Source organism: Rhea pennata, chromosome 1, assembly GCF_028389875.1.
Source record: "Rhea pennata isolate bPtePen1 chromosome 1, bPtePen1.pri, whole genome shotgun sequence".
Classification (NCBI taxonomy): Eukaryota; Metazoa; Chordata; class Aves; order Rheiformes; family Rheidae; genus Rhea; species Rhea pennata.
In genome coordinates, this window is record NC_084663.1 from 111876867 (window position 1) to 111898788 (window position 21922).

Sequence of the window (21922 nt, forward strand, 5' to 3'; positions counted from 1 at the left end):
AAATTGTACAGACTAAAAATACTTTTGAAGATACGGAATGAGAAGTAGCAAAGTTCACCTGCTACTAAATAATAGACAAGACTAATTCACGCTATGACCACTGTGCTCTGATTGAATAAAAACAAATTGTCCACTTGTTCTACCGTTATTCATACCTCAGATGACTTTGTTGTGTTTCATATGCTTGTAAGTGAAGCCACAGATTCTTCCACTGCCAAATGAGTCCTTTGCCCGTGAATCACTTCCTCTTCCCTCTGTGGTGCAGAAGGGAAGGCACTGGGTGGGAGCAGGCATCCTGCAGGTTTGCAATGAAGTGTCTGGGGTGACAGTGGCCACTCACTTAGCCAGCACTTGCCCTGCAGGGCAAACTGCAGGGTCCCAAGTAGTGTAAGAACCTCAGAATTTGTTAAATGCTGTTGGGTAGCATTTCAGAGGTCAAGAGATGTGGCTTCTTAATCTTGCCAGTCAGAGAACGTTCCACTAAGTTTACTGTTTACTGTTCTTCACCATTACTATGAAAAATCTTACTTTCAGAAACATTAAAATATTTTCTTTTTGTTTTAAGAATTAGAAATACATTTCAGAATATGTGACAGAACATATTGTAAAAGATTTATTCAAAATTTTCTTTCTATAATTCACAAGATGTAAGGAAAATTAGAAACTTCATGACAACTCCAAAGGAAAACATCAAAGACAATTCAAAGCAAGAATTTACCCTCAGTTTTAGCATACACGTCTTAAATTATCTGTGGCTTTTATGTTTTCACAATCATCAGCTACCCTGTCATATTACAATATCATAACTAAAGTTCATCAAAATCAAATTATATCTCTACAAATATTGTTGTTTTGATTATGTGAAATTCCTGTTTTATTGAAGCACTCAAGACTTCTTCTGAAAGATTTTTAATCAAATTTTTTTATTTTTTTTTATTTTTCACTGCACATGAAAGATTTATTTAAAATAGGATTTTCATTTCACCACTGCTTTTAGCTGGCATTCCAAACTCACCCCAAACTCATGAATTTAGAGTCTGCAGACCAAAAGCCTTTCAACTCTGCAACGTATGTCCATTATGGTATACATCCCTGGAAACACAAGGGTATGCCCATATAACAAAAAGCTCCCTTACTTACTGCTATACATAACTCCAGAATGACAAGCAATATAGCTGCATTTGCACAGAGCTTGGATTATAAGATTTTACATCCTTATATACAGCCTCTTGAAGGAACTGACCTCTACATGTGCTACATGGTGTCATGCATTACACATTACTCATACAATATTGAATTTAGAATTATATGTAAAGCATGCTCTTGAGAAATGGGCCTATTAAGAACAATCCAATATATCTCAGAAAAGGAGTCTGCAGAACTTGTTATTTGTGACATTCCCTAGAGACATAAGATGAGACCTAGCCCTTTTTATATGCAATCCAAAAAAGAGGCATAGTCTTTTATTTGACTGTTTTTGGTGGAAGCTTGACATTCACTTTATACTCTTTATGCAGCTCATGCAATTTAAAACACATCTTCCACTGTGTAGAAAACAAATTGGATTTGAATGGAGTCAGGAAGGGAGGATATATCTGACTCTAGTCTAGTTGCTGTGGCACCAAATTGGAAGAAGGAGCCTGAGAGTTCTCATCCCTCATCCAAGAATCATTAATGTATTTTCTACAGAGGTTAGTGTTAGACATCAAACAATTCAGAATCTGAAAACTAATATCCATAATTCTTCTCAATATTTCAAAATACTATTCTATTTCTGTAGGCTTAAACAAAAACCTTAAAAACTATTAACTAACCTAATTAGCAACCAAAAGGCAGTTGGTTCATGTTTTGTGGGTCATCTCTATAAAGCTAATTACGTAGGTCAATGTCCTGTCAAAAACAAAGAAAAGGTTACAACAAGTAGGCATGAATTTTAGTGGCATGAGTAGACCTCAACCACATGGTGCATTCCACTTTCTCTAAACAGTTGTTTTTGCCATCTCATACATTCTTACTCTGTTCCAGTTCATTTACAGAAGCCTACCTCTGGCTAACACTTGAAGTTAGAATATAAGATACCGAAGTGAACACCTCCTTTGCACATTATCCTGGCTTGACCAAGACCAGATGATAGGTTGCACACAAGCCCTCTCTAACCTGTGTATCATTTATCTAAGATGGCAAATTACTTAGACTTTGACTATTGTCATCTCTTTGCTAGACAACAAGCAGTGGTTTTACAATTTCATATCAAAAGAAGTTAATTGAATTCCATAAGAAGTAGTCTTCTCCAATGATGTATACGTCTATTCACAGCTATGCTATAACTATACATGCAAAATTCTTTCAACATCTCTAGCATTTTAGTAAGTAAGTTAACTAAAACTCAGAGATGATGGAGGTATTTCTTCCAGTCATATAAATATCTGCCTCTCCAAGAAGTCTTCACAAGATTTCTGGACATACGACGGTATCAGTGAAACCTGGGGACTACTGGTGCCCTTAGCTGAATCAGTGAAACTGATACTTTGTCTCATTGAAACAAAAAGGAAGCTTATGAGCCCCCAACTATACTCTACCTCATTTTATTCAGATTGGTCGAGCTTTAACCTTTAGCGATTCTCTGACTAGACTTGCTTTCTGAGTCACTGCTTTGGAAAAACCCTGAAGAAATGTCCGGGCAAAACAATATAATATCACTTAGATCGTAGTTGCCTTTTGGTTTCTTATGACCCTTCCTCAGCCTACAATCCTCAGTAGCATTGTAGCCCAGTAATAGTCAAGTCTTCATTTACTTCATGCATACGCACTAATTTAAGCTATGTCCCTCCCACCCATATGTTGGACTGATATGCACAGATGTTATTACAGAGTTCTGTGCCACATAAAATCCCAGCTGTAAACTAAAAAAAGGGGGAAAAAAGAAAAAAAAAAAGAAAAAAGTCTTTAATTCATCTTCCAGAAAAGCAAGACAATGGAAAATAAGCCCATAAGGAGCTGGATAAACATAAACAGACCCAGACAACATCTGACATAGACACAGATCAGGGATTGAAGATGAAAGACAAAAGAAAAGAAGGATTAGTATTAAATTATTTCAGACAGTGATAGTAATTAATTAAAAAATGCTAATCTCTACAAAATAACAGTCAATGGAATATTTTTGATAGTCCTTTGAATCACAAGCAAACTCTTAATTGCAAAGGTTTTTCAAAATCCTGGATTAAAGGATTTTTTTATTCTAGAGGAAGGAGCATAAATACCACAAAAAGTATATTCTATAGGGCTAACCGGAAAACAGTCTCCAAATTTTTTACCAACCCTTTTTTGTATTTTGTCATTAACAATCCCCTTTTCCTTTTTGAGCACACATCCATGCTCCTAAATTTGCTAACAGTAAGTCTAAAACCACAGCTGAAACGTCTTCAGTCCTAAACCTGAGTTCATTGCAAGAGGAAATTAGTTTTCTCTTCAAAACTAATTTTGATTTTATAACCTTGATACTGCCATCAAAGCTTACAGCTTGCACTGCCTACAGCCTCTGACAGTCCCAAGAAGTACAGAACATGTAGGGTAGATTCTCAAAATTTCCGCTAGTTATCAACAGATTTTGATGTCTAACTGCCAGTTGTGCCAATACCTCATGCTTTTTAAAACCACAGCTCCAAAACTCAAAGCACTCATTACTTTGTAATTGAAATTTTAATTATGGGATGATTAGAACTTCAACTGGAAACAGCTGTTGGAGATCTAGACTAAAAGTAAAGATTATATAACTCTTAAACATCATCTTAATTGACAAATTACGATTTCTTAGAAAATTAGCTTTTGTGGGAGCATACAGAAATGTGGTTTGCAATAACATTTTATATTCTGAAAACACACTGAGCCAGAAGGTCAAGTTTGAAAAGCAACATAATCTTAGATCACTTATATGTCTACTTTTAAGAAGATTAATTTAAGACACATAGGCTGGGTGTGACTTTCCTCAAGTCCACCCTTGACAAAATGGCCTGGAAAACAGCAGCTGCTAAGTTAGGAATGGGACTTTCAACAATAGAGGTGAATCAAACAACCCAAAATTGTCTGGGAAGACATCTGCCCAAAACCTGTTATGTTAAAGGGGAAGACAACCATCAACTGGATAAAATAGTAACTGAGGAATTACAAAGGGGTTCTTGAAGCAAAGTCGGAGTTAACCCAGAAAGACTTATAAAAGAAGCAGGCAAATGTGTAACAGGGGAAGGAAGAGATCTTGGAGCAGAAAGAGCAGCCCTGGTTTGACACTGTCAGAAGTTACACGCACTGATAACTTTAGGGACCTCTGCCTTGTCCAGACTTGGCCATCTCCCCATTGGAAGCTGAACACAATGAGAAGCCTCTGCACTCCAGCACAGAGACCAGCAGATCAGGGTGCATCAAGCAGAGCCCCACAGCTGGAGTGGACAGGCCACTCCCTAGGGTGCTGCCCAACCAGCCTGGCCATTCACATGTGTGGGCAGCAGGACAAGTGCCCATAAAAGCTGGAGCACCCACAGCTCCAGCAGGTGTGTGCAACTGGGGGAACCAACAAGCCCAGAAAGGGTCTGTGTGTCTGTGACCCACACTGCCCAGGGTGCCTGTAACTCTGTGTGTGTGTCTATGTGTCCATCTGTCTATTTGTAAGACAGAGAACTTCTGAAGATTAGTTATAGAAGGCTGTTTATTAATATATCTTGGCAGCTAGTACTGTGGTCTGTCTTTTGTATTACTCATATTGATCCTGAAAGTATAATTCTCTGAGTGCTGGCTAATTGCAAGTCATTAATAAAGCAATAAACTGCTTTGATCCTAATTTAGTTTAATTATGTGAACTGAGCAGCTTTTCCCTGTGATAGTTGGGCTAACCTGTTTAAAGGCCATGTATCTGAAGATAAACTAGACAGAAAGTTCTAAGCAAAAATCAAGTGGGAATTGAAAGTGAGACCAAAAGTCCAGACTATTTTTGGCATCTTTATCATTTTTCCTTACACACACATTCTTCTCCATTTTGCTATGGATATTTCACTACTTCATAGAGGAGACTTATGAACAGGTTGCAGAGTCAGAAAAGTCAGTAATATAAGTCTGTCTTATATAAGTAATATAAGTTTATTCCTTAGTTGAGGAAAATTCTGTCAGTTTTGAACCAATTAAGGCAGAAGTGCAGAAGCCTAATCTTGAAACTCACAGCCATACAGAGCATGTCCTCCAAGTTTGAAAATGACTGAACCCACTAAAAAAAAAAAAAAAAAAAAAAAAAAAAAAAAAGAAAGAAAGAAATCCCAAACAGAAACAATACGTCTGAGAAACAATGGTTTCTAAGATAAAAAGGATTTTTAAGTTTCATAGCATCGTAAGGAATTAGATTCCAGATTCAAAGTCTGTGTAGAACAAAGGGTGTCAAAGCAAAGTCAGGGGTTACTCTGCAGAAGGTCAAGTCCCCAGCTATTTATAACGTATTCCTATTCCCTCTTCCCACCCCCAGGAGAAGGATGAATTGCTTAAGCTGAATCCAGTCTAATGAAAGTTAAAGAGGAAAAGTGCTGCTGTAGCATTACTGAATTTTCAAACTTTTTTCTCCCTCAAAAGAGATTTAAAATAACTGTCCCTTGTGATAAATTGCTAAAATTCATAGGATACATAAACATTTCAATATAAACAATATACGTACATATATATTTTAACTATGCATCATTTCCTTTCTGGGCTCAAAATGTGTATGGCTGGACTACTTTATAAGTGAGTTTTGCTTGACTGCAGTCATCTGAGCAATGCTCTGTTGAAATTGAGTTGTGCAAGGTTTACTTAAATCCCAATCTGATATAGACTATCAGGAGTGCTTACACAGAGAAAGCAATTAATACAGTTTGTGCACCAAAACAGACATAAAGAAGAGGACCTTTACCCAGAGATTCTATAAAATACAGTATTTCTTTAAAAAAAATGAAACTAGTTTTTGAATTAGAGCAAATAAACACAACATCATGTTTCTGCGGCTATGACACTCTTTGGTCATTCACTACCAAAAAGAAAGAACACAAGTTCAGCATTCTTCACTGAGCTGCTTTAGTTCATAGCCTGTGTGTTTGGGCCTGTAAGAATATACAGGATTACATGCTCCAACATTCAGAGATTCCAGAAACAACAGTGTGGTAGTGCGATATTCTCAATCCCATTAGAAAGAGAACCCAAGGAAGACCGTTTCTTTGCAAAGCTTCAGGTGAAAAACCTCCAGTTCTGTTACTGTCCTATGAACAAGCTGCCCCATATACATTTTATCCCAAGGAGTCATTGGCACAAAACAAGACTTTACAAAATGGCAGTAGGATCAAAATTCTTCTCACTGAGTGATATGGTTGTTGGCTACAGACTGAGGCATCTCACAGAACTTTGTATTTCTTCCTGAAATTTCATTGCTAGAAAACTGGAGAAAGCTGAACTTCCCAATCTGATATAGACTATACTTAGAAAGAACATTTTCAGGTAGGCAAGGACACTGTATCCATCTCCTACATCTAGGTCAAACATTCTTAGCAGTATTTCTTCCATAGACAAGGAAGACGCATCTCCTTCAGGAGCTCATTTTTAAATAAGAGGAAGGAGAGGAAAGACTCAAGCTCACAGGAAGGTTATTCTATCGCAAAATAAAATAATGATATGTAGGAGCAATTCAGTCAAATATCAGATGAGGCATCTGAACTCCCAAGACAACGTTTATATCTTCAAAGAGGTGAGAAGGTCCATAAGGTATGTAAAAACTACCTCCCAAATAAATTGGATAAGAATAGGGTTTGGAAAATAAAGGACTTCTAGAAAGAAATTAGGTATCATGCTTCGTCATTAGGATTTCCAATAAATGTAACAGAAAACAGAATTACTGATTTTGGGTTCAAAGCACGTAGGCTAAGTTAACTATGAAGAAAATTACTTGTTTCTCTTAATAAGCTTTCATGTAAATTAGTTTGTAAGTTTCCTTCCATTTCTTCACCTATCTTCTGATTTGAACAAAGGTTTATCCCCCCCAAAAATACATAACTTTAAGATACTTAAAGACATGAAAACCCATACAACAAAAACCTGAATCACTCTTGCAGAATCTGACCCTGCACATTTTTCTTGGAAACCCTCTAGGTTAACAAAATGTGTTACCCATATGTAAGCTACGGAGCCCAGTTTGAGAACTAGAACTTCAGGAGACTTACAGTAAACAACAATAATAAGAAAAGCTCTCTATCTTATGGCAAAGTAAAAGGGGGCACCAAAACTTAAGGATTATGAGGAAATTTGTGATACTTAGGGACTTGGAAGGAAAGAAAAAATATGTCTGAGTAAAACTGACAGGCAAAATTATCTAGAAGATAATACACATTCCCCTTTTGTCTTTTGTCAACTCCACCATGTGATTTATTTGCTGCTTGCTCACTTTGGACACTAAAGTATCTACCACTTTGTGAACAATGTTTCTTACCTTAGTGTTGCACACTGATTAAGAATTAGGTCTATGCCCTCAAGAGCTATTCCTTCATCTTCCTTCATTTTACACAGCAAAATTTTCTCACAATAACAAAAGTTCATCTCAATCATGACTTACATTCCAGGGACAGTTTTTGTAAAATGTTTTTTTATACTGTTGGCACTTGAAATGTGCTTAAAATTTTCTCTTTGCAATGATGTAAGGGGCAAAAGTCCACCATGGCTTCCATTCCCCTTTTTCCCATGAACTTTAGCTGCCTATTATCCCAATAATTGCAAGCAAAAGAGTTTCATTTTTAAAACATGAGAGTGGTAGAATGCAGAACTTACTCCTACATCAAAAAGTTTGTATCCTTTGTGCGAAGCCAGCTAGGTGAAAAAGGTGAAAGCAAAGAGCAGATTTTACCCAATTCCTTCCTGAAAAAACTCTGAGTAAGACCAAAATCAGCCATTGTACACATGCTGAGCGAACTATCCAACTCTAATTTTTCCAGAGAGGCAACAAAGCTTTGCAAACTGCTTGATTTCTGTTACATATACCAGCATCCAGAATTGCTGTGTGTTTTTTTCCTGCCTCCATTGGGTAACAATTCCTAAATACTCCGTTTTAAGTATCACCAACAACAGGAAGTCAGGGAAGCTATTCTTCACTACTTCAGTAAAGAAATAGATAAAATTGAAAAGCTAAACAAAACTTCACAGTATGTGACAGAGAAAAAGGAAGACCATAAGCAGAATACAAGAGCCAGAAAAGGCACAAAAGCAAACAAATAAAATCTGAGTTTAATCCTCTTTCTTCACATCATCACTTTGAAATTAATTAAAAGATTCCCAGCTTGAGCATATCCAGTATGGTAATTTGTCTATTGTACTCAAATATAAATAAGTCAACAAACTGGAATAGCATAAATGTTTACAGAAACAAGTTTTAAATAGGCATAAGCAAGAATAGGAGAAGGGTATCATCACCAAATTGCTTTCCACAGGAATTTACTACAGAGAAATATTTTTTCAGAAACAGAAAATAAAATGATCACGAAAAAACATATCTTCATCAAAAATACGTTCCATTCAGAAAGAAGAAATGACATCTTCCTACAGGGAATAAAATATGAAAAAATATACAAAATAAAAAGTATGTATTAAGCAGAATCAGATGCTTCTCAGAATACCTTAAAACAAATTCAGAGACAGAAAATACAACTTTATGGTTATCTATTTCTGATACTTTCTATCTTGTTTTTACTTAAACACAGAACACAAAATGCAAATTATAAGCCCAGCATTCTAGTTGTATTATCAGAGAATTACAGATACTTAAACTGTAAAGAGATAACTTCTATCTCTTCCACAACTAATGCTTTCAATCTTTGGAAAGAAATACTGAAATACAGGTAGAGAAATTAAAAATGAGCAAGCGAAGGATAAGAAAATTAATCTGATGAGAATATGGAAGACAGCAAACATGTCCTGAAACAGCCAATGGGATCACTGAGATGAAAGACAATTTCATTATAAGTCCCAAGTCCACTATAAAGCTTTACATCAGATTTGGGCAGGTTTCTTAAATAAGTCATGCCTCAGTTCTCCACCTCTTAAATGATAATAATAAACGCCTCCATAAAAGGGGTTACAAAAACTAGGATAATTAATTTTGTGAAAGTATTTGGGAGCTACAAAGTAACACAAAGCATTGCTATTTTTAAGTGCACAGTTTTTAAGCAAGCAGTCTACCAGAATGCAGTACAAATGGTTTTCTGCTAGAATAGATGAATGAGGAATAAGATGACAAAAATGAGGACATTTGAGCATTCAAACAGCTACAGTGAGAAGAATGTCTAAATCAACTAAATACGAAAAACAATATATATCAGTAAGCAAAATGAAAGGGGATTGTTTAGAGATTTACAAAAATAAAACATTCCTCATGTCTTCGTTCGCCCTGTCTCCAAGTTACAGACACGGTGACACTACCATTCAGGAAGCAGATTCCTTGTATCTCATGACAACAACCTACTTATGCAAATAAAAGCAAATAGCAGTGCAGCACTTACTAGCATAGTACTCTAAGATTAAAAGGCACTCAGATTTTTCATTGCGTACTTAAGAAAAAAATATATCTTCCATAAATCATGGAAAGCAAAGGTAGAATCAGATTTGTTTGTGTACCTTGGCTGCCTTGTGCCACCCAGTGGCGTAGAAGTAATACACCCTTCAGCCCAGCTGCAAAAACAGCTGTTTGTAAGTGATGAACAATTTGGGGCCTATTTGAAATAAATAATTAAATACATACATATATAAAAAGCATAGAGGTAGCCTCAATGCTAGAGGTAATAGTAAAGCATATGTATATATTTCCCACCCTGTATCTAAGTCAGATATATGGGCAGGCCCATATATCACATCCCACTTGATTTCTAAGATCCTTCATTTTATTTTTACATAGCAGTTTTGGGGAACTTACCATGTCCAGAAAGAAAAATATATTAGTGAGATGCCTCACCTACAGCACCCTTCATAGGCAGACTGAGATAGCCTCTGGGAAGTATGAATGCAGTGAAAATAATGAAAACTAACAGTTACATTCCAAAAAATTTTAGTCTGTTGGTGTACATTATACTTCAAAGATTAATACATCTATGGTTTAACTGTGATTCTGTGATTTTCACATAAAGCTTTGGCCTACTTTCTAAAGAACTTTATCTGGTCATAGAATATGAGATTTGAGCTCTCTTCAATATCTGATTTGATACTGTTGCTTTTAGAAAAAAAAAGACATAAACAGAATTAGCTTATTTACAGTAAAAAAAAAAAACTCCCATCAAATGTAAAGTAAGATCCATTCATTACAGCTGAGCTTCATTCATTTCCATTATAGCTGAATTTACCTAATTGCTTGTATAATTCCATTGTTCAAGGATAAGTAGATTCAAAAGGTTGAAATGTAAACATTAAGAAAGGCAAAGACCTTTACATTATAAATATGAAAAATTCAACACAGCTCTATACCCAACTTAATTTTTCATATCACATTTGAAAACTACTTTTCAATAGCTGCTATTTGAAAAAAAATGTTAATTGATCAATCGTGGATTATTTTACTAATAGTTGTTAGAAAATAGTATAGGAAACCATTTGTTGGGTTTTCAATCATTATTGTTATAAATAAAAATGTATTGCTTAGATGATATTGCACAATATATATCAAAGCACAGGGCAAACTGAAATGCAGAATATCCCTCATTTACTGTCTTTGCCATCTGGACTACCACTAAATTAATAAATTCCCCATTCATGTTCTTAAACAAGGGTTAGAGTGGGTGCTGCTTTATTTGTGTTGTGTAAAAGAGTCAATCAATGGATAAAGATCCCAAGCTTGTAGAAAGAAAAGAGATATAACACAGAAGAGCTATTTACAGCCCAGAGAGTTTTTTCATCTTGAAATTAGAAGTGAAGTAAGACTTTCGTGCACTGCATCTTTTTCACCAAACGCGTAGGGCAGGACTAAAGAACCGTGACAACAGTATCACAGGAGAGCAACAGACCAGCAAAGGGAGGAATCACGATACCTCTTCTAACAGCATTTAATAAATTTTGTGCTGTTATTTTATGTGGAAAAGGAGTAGGAGCAATTGCAGGGGCAGTAGAAGAGGTGAGTCAGCTGATAAGAGTGGCAGCCTAAGTAGAAGCAGAAATGAAGAAATAGATCTTACTGATTTTCAGTTCTTTTTAATTAACTAATTTGGATTTTTGTCAGATATCCTGTCAAGATAATCGGCCCTGTTTTTAATAAATAGGAAGTCTGACTCTAGCACTGGAGTTTTTCTAACTCTGAATGCAACCTGTTCTGGGTGTTAATTAAATACCCTATTCTTCTGCTAGAGAAGCGGGGAGTGAAGACACAAGTAAGTAGTCTTTTCACAATTTAATTAAAGTAAATTCTCTGTAATGCAAACAGTTTACCACAGCTGAAATAATTAGCCCCAGAGCCAAAGCCAAACACAAGAAAAGGGGGAGAAACAATTTGGCAGTAGGAAGCTAAACAAAACCCAAGTTTTCCCTGCTTTTCCTCTAAGCCCTGTTTGTGTCTCTCTCCCCTGCCTCTATCTTTGTATCCTATACATCCCCATGCTTGCTGGATAGTCCAAAAGGATTCTGCAGTCCAGGTGGCCAGCTACACCTGGTACACAGGACTAGGTACAGTCAGTTATACTGTGGCCGGCTGGTGTCCACAACTTCCTTCAGCAGTATGACACGAGAAAGGTGGAATTTACCACAAGGAAAAGTCTCAGGGATTATGCAAATACTGCTTGCCATTGACCCTTTTAAACAAATGTTATGTCAAAGCAGAAAATAAAACAGGCTACATATCCTACTACTTCTGCATATAGCCACACTTCTGTTAAATTGAGCTGCACTTGTATAATTGAGCTCGGGGAATTTTTTTTCCTCTCTGCCAAAGTATCAACCATCAAGGGTATTTTAATACTTAAATTTTTCTTACACACTCTTACATTCACATTCATTACTACAGTCTGTATTGCCTTTGATTATCCTATTAATCTCAGACATAGAAATTTTATGTAAACATGTTACTATGATACGTATTGTAATTGGAGGTAGGTGCTATCAGTCAGAGGCATCAGGTTTGGATGTAATTTATTTTCATTAAATTTACTATGTTTTGCAGTTATTTATCATAGTGTACTGATTTCTCAGTATAATCAGAATAATTCCCTAAAAATTCTATAGTTTATATTTTTTCTTATGATATCCATAAATACAAGGAGCTTAGAGTCTTAAACCTTAGAGTCTTCTGTTTACTATTAAAGTTAGGAAAATAACAAACAAACATGAAATACACATGATTGCCTTTGTATTAGTGGTAACCGAAGCCTCAGGCAAAGCATCTACTTCTCTTACTCTTAATCCAACCCACATTTCAAATGCCCTGAACAATAAGTGGAACAAATGTAACAAGAGGCAGGAAAATCTCTCTGTCACACAAACTAATTTGAAACCTCGTGCTGAAATCTACTGCATCCTAAGGTATCTCCACAAAATGGCATAATTAATAGAAATTAATAAATCACAAAGATTCCTTCCTGACAGCTTATGGATTCATATTAGTAGAAATCCTATAAATAAGTTCTCCCTCCTGATCTGTCTTTTTCACAAATTGATTAACTTTTTCTCCTGTCCTCTACACAAACCCCTCACTCGAATTTCTAAGCTATTTTTTTTAGTTTTGATTTTCATTGTACCCATTTCCTCCATTATCGAAGATAAAATATTCTTTTTAAAAAGCTTCTAAACACAAGTAAATTGGCTTTTCACACTGCAAATGGCCAGGCTTCCTGGAATCGTGTTTTTTTAGTTTTGTCTATTATTTTCCTGGAAGACAAGTCATTACGCTACATAAACATCCAGTAGATTCAAAGAATTCTCGCTCTTCCACGTTAGCAATGTCCTCTTTTAAACAAAGATAGAAAATCTTGATGCTGGAAATTTCTACAAATGAGATCCTCATAGCCCAGTAAACATGTTTGTTGCTATTACCAGGGGAGGTGTCAGGTTCTGGGGCACCTTGCCGGCACAGGGTCTCCAGTGATGGCTGGACTTGCCGTGTCCTGAGCTGGACTGGGCTGGGTTGACCAGGTGCCTCATGGCCAAGTGCCCATTGCCCAGCCTGTCTGAGCTGCAGCTCGGTGAGTGCTGCTGGGGAAGGGTCTGACAGCCCCAGGCAGCCCCTGCCCCACACTCAGCCCCAAGGCTGAGTTGCAGGGCAGCTTCCACCCCTTTGATGGGCGCAGGGCCCCAACAGCCCCCTTTCAGCTCTGGCCGGCCCACTCAGGCCCTGAAGGTGGCCTGGTTCAAATGCCATGGCCAACAGAAACCCAGAAAATCCAGCCATCCGCATCAGCGTTCGAGGCTGCAGAGCTTGTGAAAGCAGCAGTCCTAACAGGAAAGAATTGGAAACAGTTGCTGCAGTGTGTGACAGTTTTTACTCCGGAGAGTCTCTGCTCAAACCTCAGGAGGAAGGGCTGTTTTTCTAACAAATATGTGAAAGAGGATAGCCCAGCCTCTAACTTATCTCCTTTCCACTACTTTGTTACCAGCCCTGCCATTAAGGGAAGATGAATGCCCCCACACCAGTCAGAGTTTACCCAACCTGGAATAGGGCTCGAGATCATTGATGCCTATTATATGAGCCCATTAAACAAACCACTTCTTTTTACCAGTACCGCTATTTTCAGTTCAGCTTGTTAACTTGAAGACTTCTAGGTTATGACCAGACAGGCAATTTAGCTCACTCTGCTTCATTCGGAGAATTCATCCATGTGCATCTCTTTACGTGCACCAGACTACCATAGTCTCTTTATGGGGAGAAATATTACTTAAAAAGGTGTCTTTCTTGTTGGACTATAAATCTCCTGCCACACCGTCACTGTGGGTTTATATCATAAGAATATGTGTCTTTGGTTTATGAGGCCTCAAGGGCTCACTACACCTTTCACAGAGACTGTCTTTTGGGGAGCGAACACTGCCAGCTGTAATCATCATTGCTGTGGGGCAACCTGGCTAAGCAACTTTAACTGGTGCAAGGTGTCCTTCTTTAATCAGTCTGGAGTCATCACCATTCATATCCTAACACAAACCTGTATCAGTCACAGGTACAGACTTACACAGCTGTAAAAGTGTTACACAGGTAATCCTGGGGGACTGCAGCAAGGGGAGCCAGCTGGTGGCACTTGTTTCTAAGAGCTCCCCTATGCCCATTAGAAGAAACCTAATAATCTGCTCTAGTGAATGGTTATGTACACCTAAAGAAGAGCAAGAGAGGAGCCTGGTATTCTAATAATAATATTCTCACCTTGAATTTAAGACAATAGCAGAACAGGCACCCAAGGCTTGATTTCTCATACAAAAGGTAGTGACCCAAGCAGGTTAAAGATTATTCCACTTCTTTTCTTTTCCCACAGAATTTAATGAAGTTTTATTTTTGTACAGTTACAGAAAAGGATGGTGTTTGAAAGCATGCAGTGAATTTTGCCGATTGGGATAAATAATTTCTCTACCTAACTCTGCTGGATACAATCTGAAAAAACTATCGAGATTCATACAGGAAGCAATAGCGTTTAATGAAAAATGTTAAACTGTTGAGGAGCTAAAAAAGGATCTGTGTTTTAGCAGCTGATCTCTACTATCATTTTAAAAAGACAAATTGTTCATGTTCAATTTGTAATAATTAGCAGAATTGGTTCATCAGTTCATTCATTAGTTCCTTTGACAATCGAGTTGTAAAAAAACACCTAAGTAGAAACTGAAGCATGGCTGAGATACTTCAGTGGCTTAGGTACAGCACTCAGAACATGGAGACAGCTTAACTCCACTAAGACCCATGGGAAATTTGCTGAGGTTTCAACAGAGGTGAATTTTTACCCAAAGTCCTAACCAAACCTCATCTTCTTCTAGATCAGTACTTATCACATGCTCAACATGCACAGCTTCCTCTCCAAAAAGACTGGAAGCTTATTTGGTATTGAGTGCACATCTTTTCTCTCTTAAATGGTAATGCATAATTGCCCAGGAGACAGAGATGATTCCAGACTTGGAATTTAGTACAGAGAATCTAATGGGAGAGTCTACACTGTCCCAGGATGTTTGCAGAAGATGTTCGTATAGCTAATTCTCTAAGCAAACCTCTCTGTTTATAATTTTAAAACATTCTCATTTCCTCAGAATGTGCATACATCAGTCTCTTTGGAGGGCATGCTATTACTATAATATGAATTGCATGTGAGGTTTTAATTGAAACTGCAATAGAAGTTTTAATATTCTGAATGCATAAAAATCTCAAAATTAACATGCAATCAGTGACACTTGTAAGCCTCTGGCCAAAGCGCTGTAGTCACATCCCTTCCTATCTTCCTTTGCCTTCATTTCTTTTCTTCCTATTACAATGTAATGTAAAGATAAGCTAATATTAATTTACAATGGAGCATTTCTGTATTAGAGATTATTTGCATTCATTTGCTTGTCCTGATTTGTGTTCATGTCTTTCTACACTTTATACCAATAGCCCTTGTGGGTCATAGCTACATTAAACAAATGAATACAGTACAAAAGAGATAGGTAGGTGGCTCATTAAAGTTTTAAGTGATTCCTCTTACTGTTTTTGTAGATCAAAGGCAAGTAGGAAAAAAGAAGCCATATGCAGTTAGATTGGAGAGGGGACAGAGGCCAACTGGGGGCTACTGTAAAATTCTGCCACAGGAAGTGAAACCTCTTTCTTATAATTAAACAATTTTTTAAGAAAATAATCCTACTCTATATTAAATAGTACACACACAGCAGCAAATATATCTGTCAGGTCAAATCAGGTCTACTAGTTTTTAATGATACCCTTAACATTTCCAGTAATTCTACTGCATCCTCCTTTTTCAGGCTTCATATTTTTATAGATCTTTTTCCTTGAGAAAGTTTAAATGTTCAGCAACAATTGCCTGCTTAATTACTTTAATTATTACCTTACATCTCTTATTTTATAAGTATTGACTTTCAATCATAGCTTTAATTACAGTAAGATTCTATGACATATTATGAAGTGGGAAAAGGAGGTTAAAATAAGATCCTTTTATAGGAATATACAAACTCATTTACATTCACAGGTTTGACTTGCCTGTTTTCAATATCAGACAGAAGATATTTTGATATTCACTGCTGAGATATTATCTGGGTTGGAGACAGACAGAGAGCATGGGACGTAAGTATCTGAATGTCTTTGTGAGTTGGGCAGTGTGAGCTTCAGAAACTTGATGAGTTTCAGAAGATTTAGCTGAGACGGTTTAAGATGCACCTGCCCCAGGTTGTCTTCTCTACCCCCTGTCAGAGCCTGCAGTCTCTGCAATAAAGTGTACATGTCCATTGCCTAGCTGCCAAAGCACAGGTTCATGTTTAACCTTAAACTCTCTGTATGCTTTTTTTATCTCTTGTGGGACCTCTGAGGAAAGCACATTACAAGACTGAGGAGGTTCAGAAATGTAGTAAACTAAAAGAGATGCGCAGGTGCATCTGTCACGAAACCTTCAGTCCTCAAGTTCTCTCCTGCTGCAGAAATTCCACATAACATTTTGTCAGGAGACTCATCGTGCTATGAGTTGGCTTTCATAGTTTGTCTCTTTGAAAGAGGACCTTGCAACTCTGTCAGGAGAAAATCTGCAGAGCTTTTCGGTCGTCAGCAGGGTGTTGGGTATACGGCACCCTTTTATTAATTTTAAGCTTTCATTATGCCCATCATATCCCATGGAGGGAGACATGAATATCTGCCAGATTAAGGTAAACTAATTCTTATCACAGGACAAGATCCAGATGGAGCATGCTCCAGTCTGCTAGAATGTAATATTAAAGAGACAATCACTAGATTTAAGACCAAAAAAAAAAAAAAAAGAGAGAGAGAGAGAGAGAAGAATTATATGCTATCCATATTTGAATTAGTTTCCAGTGTTTCTTCTGTATTTTAATGAGCTAAGGGCTGACAAGGATAAGGATTGATAAGGACAGATCCAGATTCTCAGAGCTGTATGCCGTTTTCTCAGAGTAATGATAATATGATTCCCAAATGGGAATCTCTGATTTGAAGACACTCTTTCTTATGAACTCCCTCATGCAGTGAGAAGTCTATTGTGCATAAAGCACTCTGGGGACTTCCTGTAACTTATTCATAATTTGTTTTAATTAGAATATTAACTTGTTTTCCTTTTATGAATGTAAAGCTGACATCACATAGATTTTTTCAGAGCAGAGAGGTTTTTGAAATATCAAGTTAATTTTAGAAAGTCAGATATTGTTAGCACCCAACTAATTAGACATCCACTCAGACATAAAAATGAGTCCTTGTTTGAAAGTGTTGATGAAGAAGAGCTGCATCATATCTCAGTTTATCCAAGTTCAGGTACATTAACTTTCTTTAATATTTAGCTTTAGAACAAATTATACAGAAACTTCAAAGATAAGTGCAAAGACAGCTTTTTACTTAGTATAAATCGATTAAATACTGCAGATAACATCATGAACCTATATAGAACCACAGCTGTGGCTTGTTACATTGGAAGACCTCTCACAGTAGGTATATCTCATCTTAAACACTGAAAGACTATTTTTAAGGGATCAGTAGCACTGAGCTAAATCAAAGCACAGACAAATAAGCCCTAGACAGATTTTACAAACTACCTGACTATTAGCACGGCCAGTGATCCAGCTGTAGACCTCCCCTGAGCAGAGGCTGATTACCAACTAAATGGTGTCAGTCTGTGAGGTTTTGTGATGTAGATTAATAGAACCCAGAGTGTAACAATCAAACTCACTTTCACTTCAGTTGTTATCAGTACCACTGAAAGGCCAAGACACTTTCTCCACTGTGTTACATACTCCCAACTCTCTCAAGAGATTTTTCACTCTTTATAGAAAAGATAAAAATGTGCAGAAGTTGGATCTTTAAGGCTATAGCTACAAAATCTGCACTTCAGGTTACAAACATACTAAATGCTTTTATACACACTTTTCCCTGCTGATCATTCAAATTGCAGTCATACACTCAGGCCGGGGTCGGCAGCTGTTTGGTAAGGTTTTCAGAATTTTTAAACACTCCATGTAAACCTCACCATTTCCTCACCAAAGAACAAGACCTGCGTACTCAGGTACAAGTTAAACAGCATACATTTCTGAGAATAATTTGTATTTTATGAGATCAAGCAGTGTTTGTCTGTTGAAAATGGTGTTCATATAGGCTTCCTAAAGTGCTTACTGAAGCGCAATTCTTCCAGAAGTTCCTCCAGCAGATTCATACGTGCTAATGAATGCACACACTATTGGATTATAACAGAATAGGAAATTCATTTTTCTTTTAATTTGAGTACTCCTTAATAGATTAGATCAATACATAATCCAGCTAGATGTCTCTGATTTCCCTGCATTCCTGTAGAAGAAATATGTATGTCAGGCATCATTGATAGTTACCATCCTGGAGACAGTGACGTTAATATGCTACTCAATAGCTTTGGTAGGACGGAATCTGTAACTGCAACAAGGTGTTAAGATTTAGACTCCCCATGATTTTTAATGTCAAAAAAACATCTCAGGAGCCTGATAGAATGAAAAGTAACTTAGGCGATATACTTCCAATTTCCATATACCTTGCCATAAAAGGATGGCTTACATTGTAACTCCAGGTCTCTGAGGAGTAGAACATTTTATGTCGGTTAGATTATGCTGGTGGAAGAAATTTTATTTCAATAGTATTTAGCAGTTCTAGAAAGTTAAAAGGGAGATCAAGGTAAGTAGGCAAAGAATTATCACAGTTACACTTTTCTCCCCGACAAGAAGAGAAAGCTAATGGTAGTAAGGCCTAAAAGGATGTTTTGCATGTAAATCGTTATGAAAATGCTGATATAATAGCCTGTAATCACAACGTGAGCCAGAAGTAAATACTTTCTAATTTTTATTTGTTGTCAGATACTACATAAGCTGAAAAGAAGTTGTTATACTTTATTTAGCAAAATATATGCAAGATATTTTCTTCACAGGCATAGCATTGAAATTAGCTGCTGGAAACACAGAAGCAACCTGGATAAGGAGAAAGCACACATGTGCACTGTACAAGGAAGAGTAAGAGAACTGTGAGAGTCTAGCAAAGCCCCTGCCAACAGGGCTAAGTGGTCACAAACACAAAAATAATGCATGGCTTACGAGGAATGAAGACAGCAAATAAGAAGGACATGTTATATATTAAATAAAATTGACAGATTTTGCATAAGAAATAATGGGACACACACAGGGAGATAGGCCGGACAGTAAGCCATAGGAAGCAATTCTGCAATTATTTGGCCAGTGTCCTGGTAACATATCAGGGAGGAAGCACCTGACAGTATGCATTCATTGACTTTGAAAACAGAAAGAAATTGTAATAAAAGTAACTAAACAGATAAAATAAGGAGAAAAATTCAGTTATTACAGACAAATTATGATGATACTTTAGCTGCATTTAAGTTGACATTCTTTCAGAACATTAAGACCAGCTATCTGATGCCAGAAAAGCTAATAAAATGCAAAATAAATAAATAAATAAATAAAAGATTATAAGAATTATGTGAATTGCAAAGAACTGCAATTCTTTGCAGCCAGTAGTGCACCACACCCACAGCTAATGATTACAGGATATGGAAAAAATGCAAATATAAAACATAGGTTAAAACTTATTCTCTCAGCAAACGTACAAAAGTAATAAACAGTGTTGTATGGGAATGCATTCAGGCCTCTACAAGCAATTAAATGATCTAAAAAAGTTCAGCCTAGAACTTACATAACTAGTGTCACATTCATACACACATATAATTACTTGGTGAGAATGTGACATGAGTGAAAACAAAGTCTGCTAGACAGCCAATGAATAAATATTTTCCAACACCCTGTGGAAAGAATATAAATATTATTAAACTTTACCAGGCTTCTCCTAGCCCAAAGCTCCTTTTGGTGCTAAGAAGACAAGATGGAGATTTTAAGATGTCCATACATCCCTTTCGATCTTTAATTTCCAACTCCATTTCTTCTCTCAGCCTACTTTGCATAAAATAGTCAGGGCACCTTTTGCTTATATTCTCTAACAATAGCCCAGAAAATTGCAACATTTTCCTCATACAAAAGAGGGATTCACCCAAGAGAAGTAAACCAAAAATAAATTTCTAATGATGTTATGCACTAGATGAAAAAAAATGCAAAGAGAAGAAAGTATAGCATTTTTTGAACATGTTATTTGCTTCAAAGTGTTCACTCAACATTAATTAGAACTCAAGCTGTTGGCTTCCTATCTTGAGTTCAAACTCCTGCTCCCTCTTTACCACCCACTGGGGCCTGCTATTCCCTTTATAAACACCCATAAATCTCATCAACTTTAATGTGCTTATTGCAGTCCTGCATATGCATCAAGGGGAGGATAAATGTCTCTGCTTGTGCCTTCTGATAACCATAATTGTTTAGTAACTTAATGAGATAATGTTTCTAAAATGGCGAAAATCAGTGGGTGTTTTTCCGTGCCCTTTAACATGATTTAGTGAGCTTTTCAGTTGAAATCATTCTAGATTTCAAATGCTGTTAGTAATTTTTTCAGGGAAATTAAAGGCCAGCTTCTACCTGAAGACAGTAGAATTAGGAAGTAAAAGAAAGAATATAAGAACTTAGTCCCCACTTCTAGTGCCTAAAGGACAATGAAGAAAATGCTGTATCAGCTTTAAGGTGAGCATATAAATGGATCGATGAATTCAAAGGGGAAGAGCTACAGCAGAGGATGATCCACAGAAGATTTTTTCTCATAAAAGATGAGCAAAAGAGCTTGTTCCATTATCCCGGAAAAGCGGAGGCTGAGAAGGAATAGGATTGCTGTCTCTAGATACAACAAGAGAATGAGCACAAGAGAGAGAAAATAACCACTTGAGCTAAAAGAGAGCGTTGGCACAAGAACAAATGGGCATAAGCTGGATATGAATAAATTTAGGTTTAATTTAGAAAAGGGCTCTGAGCCTTTCAAGCTATCAGATTTTGAAACACTCTTTCACTAAAAATAATGGAGAGAAAAAGAACCTAACTGCCTATGAGAAAACTCAATACGTTTTTTTGAAGTGGTTGAATAGTATAGTGCCTGCAAGGGACAGATTTCATAACCTAGACGCTCCCCACTTCCCCTGTGTTCTTATTGCTTCTCCTTTCTTTCTCCACCACAGAGTGCACAAACTGAAGATACAGACACAGTAAAAGGAAAACAAACAAACGAAACAAAACAAAAAAAGGCCCCTTCGCTAAATGCAGCTGTGTCAAAGCACATTCCACTACTTTCGATGGACAGTGGCTCCAGATGATTTGCTGTATAGATACCCTGAATTAATAACACTTTGATTTGACCTGATAACGTAACTCTTAAATAAAATCTTGGTACTCCTCTTGATATGAATTTGCAATCTCTCATTATCAGGCCATCACAACCACTGTCCACCTACCTGAAAAAGTTATTGTAAGAGTCAAATAGGATCTGGCCCAGTGCTATTAAAATGGCACATATACCTTTTTATACATTTATAAACATATCAAAATAAGCAAAGATGTTGCAGTGGCAGTAGTTCTATGTAGTAGATGTTATCAAATTGTTGATACTTACCCTTTAAAAATAAGGAACATAATGACAGAGTTAAAAGTGTTTCTTAAGTACTTAATATTAGCTGTATACTGAAGCTGCTTGAAAATAAACATAAATACTATTAAAAAATACTGATTGATCCTTAATAAATTGCAGATGAATGTAAAACAATGCTCAAGTTAATTGACTTTGCATTATCAGCAAGCACTTTGCCAAGTAATTATTATTTATCTAACAATGGTT